Here is a 3,296-nt window from a genome sequence, read left to right on the forward strand (position 1 = left end):
CGGAGAAGGTGCATTTCTACGGAGAAGGTGCATTTCTACGGAGAAGGTGCATTTCTACGGAGAAGGTCCATTTCCACGGAGAAGGTCCATTTCCACGGAGAAGCTCGATTTCTACGGAGAAGCTCGATTTCTACGGAGAATCTCCATTTCTACGGAGAAGCTCCATTTCTACGGAGAAGCTCCATTTCTACGGAGAAGGTCGATTTCTACGGAGAAACTGGTCGTGTCCCTTATGGGCCACGATTTCTACGGAGAAGCTTGATTTCTACGTAGAAGGTCGATTTCTACGGAGAAACTGGATGTCCCTTATGGGCCACCGTACAATTATTTACTTTAGCTGTTCAATATTATTACTATCACTATAGCAGCTGAAATAAGAAGAATCGTTCCGAGAACTATACAAGCGATAGCCAATCTGTTGGCCATTTTTGCTGATTTCATGGCACTTTCATAGTCACCTGCGTTGTAATGATGTCTTGCCTAAATAAGATGATAAAATTCAGATTATGAGAAATTTAGAAGTGCAAATTTTCTTTAAAAATAGGCTGTTTTTGCACATTTCACGAAACACAATTTTTTTATAACTGTCTGGCGTTCGGCAACGGAGAAAATCAAAATTGAAAACTTGATTAGCTGCACACAGGACAAAATAAATTGTTTCTGCTTGCAAAAAACATTCTTGCAAATCGATTTAAAAAGGTTGCTTGATTAGTGTGGTAAATGAAATCTCAATAGTGTTTGAAAAGAGTTTCCTCGACGTCAAAATTCAATATAGAAATTTCTTACATAGCTTGCTTGAAGTTTTGACAAAATGGGACCTATACGAGTATTTTGTTGTCAATTAAGTTGCATAAGAATGCACTAGAGAAAGAAAGGTTGAATTTTCTAGCAAGCGAACATATGTACAACCTATATGAAATAAACACAATAAGACACAGAGGCTGATTGGTCTATAGCTGTGTTTGCTTTAGGCCAGGGCTGAACAGATTTGAGCTGAACCAATTAAATCAGTCCATCAAGCTAAGAGCATTTGCATATCAATCATGAACACACTTAAGAGGAAAAATCAAATCGTTTGCTTATTATTGTACTTTTTGGATTATTGTTATGTTATACATAAAAATAAAAAAGTTTTTCATGTTTTCACAGGCTAAGGCAAAATCCGCGTAGAGGTTTGTGAGAACTCTAGAATAGGTGCGAACTCTTAAGTTCTCCCAACAGTCTCCTCGGTTTGCGTAAGCCTGTGCAACTACTCTCAACGGTCTCCTCGGTTTGCATAAGACTGTGGAAATATCTTCTATCTTTCTTAAATACATGATAAAAATAGTTTTGAAATTTTGTGTTTGTGTAGAAACAAATACCTGACGTGATATTAGGCGTGCAAAACAACCAAGTGGATAACAACAACACAGAGACGCAAAGGTGATCAGCACCATGTAATCATTGAAAACTGGAATTGCTGTTACCCTAACTGCACGCTGAGGTTGGTTCTAAGAAAAATATCACATTGAACTTTTTCAAATACATTTTTTAAGTGTTAGGCAAATATAAATTTAAATTTTGATAGAGTTATGTATTAGGTTGTTTTGATTCTTGTTTGTCCTTACTTGCACAACAACTGTTGTATCATTACTCTGTTCATGTTGAATCATCGTATTTGGTTGCTGAAGAGAATAAAATCGAGGATGGTGACTTTGAGGTGCATAATTTTGATTATTTTGAGGCTGTACTTGTGCTGGGTAATTAGCAGGTTGTCGTACAAGAGGGGGAATCAAGAGTGGGTAATCTTCAGGTGGATATTCTTCAGGTACATACTCTTCAGTAGGAGGAACGAGAAGTGGGTAATATTGAGTATGATGTTCGCTAGAAGAGTGGCCAAGAAGTGGGTAATCTTGAGATGCATATCTTTTATTTTGAGTGGACTGTACTTGTGGGACGTATTGCGGCTGGTTCTCACTTCCATTTTGTAAGATTGCTCCATCTGGCATTAAAAAATATCACAAATTTGAATTTGTTGTACTCTATCGGTTACACGAGAAGAAAGAACGGTCTTTCATCGTGGAGTGGACAGCGGAAGCTCAGTAAGTTAGGAATTACTATAATTAACGTTTATGGAATGCTTGACGTCTTAATATAGTCATCACTAAGATTTTTCAACTTGCACAACAACAGTTGTTTTGTTATTTCGTTGATCTTGTATCATTGGCATTTGTGGCAGAGGGGAACAACATTGAAGGGGTAACTTTGAGGTCAGCAACCTTCAATGGTTGATAACATAGAGGGTAGTTAGTGAGGTTATCTTTTTCATTGTGGTAGGAAAGGGGCTGATCTATCTACCTTTAGAAAATTTTGGAATATTTATTTTTTGTGCCTTGTCCAACTTATTTATTGTGCAGTGCATAGCTCATGCTTAGTTATTAGTACGTGATAGGAAAAGGCCATATTGAATCAGCAATTGATGGCACACTGGAAAATTTCCTAGGAACGTTGCTCTCCCTCTTAAAATTTTGCTGTCCGTTAAAACCTGCTTCGACGTGCGATTTTTACCGCAACTGTTGAATACTAATTTCTCATAAAAATTTTCAGAATTCTAGTAAAAGTTTAGGGTTATAAGAGTCAGCATTGCAGCAAATAATTTCACATAAAATTAATGGAGTACTCTCTTACGCACAGTGATTCATTGTGCCTTTCATACAATCTACCAACAGCTAAAAATTAAACAAAACTAGTATGTAAAACATAATGTAGCTCCACATGTAATTTATAACAAGTCTGTTAATTATGTTTGTTCTACGAAATATTTTCATTTTTAAAAAGAAATTTATCAGGGAAGACAAAGTCAAATTTAGTCAATTTTATTCTTCAAGAAGAAAGGTATTCCCTTAAAAAATTATCACTTGCTGACTGAGACTAAGGAAAACAGTTATGTGGTTTGCTTATCCGAGAACGCCTTTGTTTCTCGAGGCAAATTCCAAACAGAACGAACGGAAAATCATTTGATTAGAATTGTCGACTAAAAAAGAAAAGCCAATTTCAATAAAATTTTTAAAAATAGTTCAATTAACAATGAAAATTAGAAAGCAGGGGCGGATCTAAGATTGTCAAATCAGTCACGCGACTAATGTTTATAGTTCAAAAATTATTTATCAAATTTAATGATTACAATTTTTTGTGATCATTAAATTCCCGTTCTGTAATCGTTTGGATTTCATTGTCAAAAGTATGTTTTATACATGAAAACTAATATAAATACCACCTTAGTAAACAGATCACTAGATTTTAACATGTATGGGAAT

At 35.6% G+C, this 3,296-nt stretch overlaps 1 long non-coding RNA gene across 1 annotated transcript; it reads right to left on the bottom strand.

The window, feature by feature from the left end:
• Window positions 1-359: 359 nt before the first annotated feature.
• LOC124434013 lies at window positions 360-1,464 on the bottom strand. The gene is made up of 2 exons (XR_006944674.1): window positions 1,362-1,464; window positions 360-480 (listed from the first exon to the last, which is right to left on the bottom strand). It is a non-coding gene; the product is annotated as an uncharacterized LOC124434013 (long non-coding RNA).
• Window positions 1,465-3,296: the final 1,832 nt, after the last annotated feature.

This window comes from Xenia sp. Carnegie-2017, unplaced genomic scaffold, assembly GCF_021976095.1.
Source record: "Xenia sp. Carnegie-2017 unplaced genomic scaffold, XeniaSp_v1 HiC_scaffold_14, whole genome shotgun sequence".
In the NCBI taxonomy this organism is placed as follows: domain Eukaryota; kingdom Metazoa; phylum Cnidaria; class Anthozoa; order Malacalcyonacea; family Xeniidae; genus Xenia; species Xenia sp. Carnegie-2017.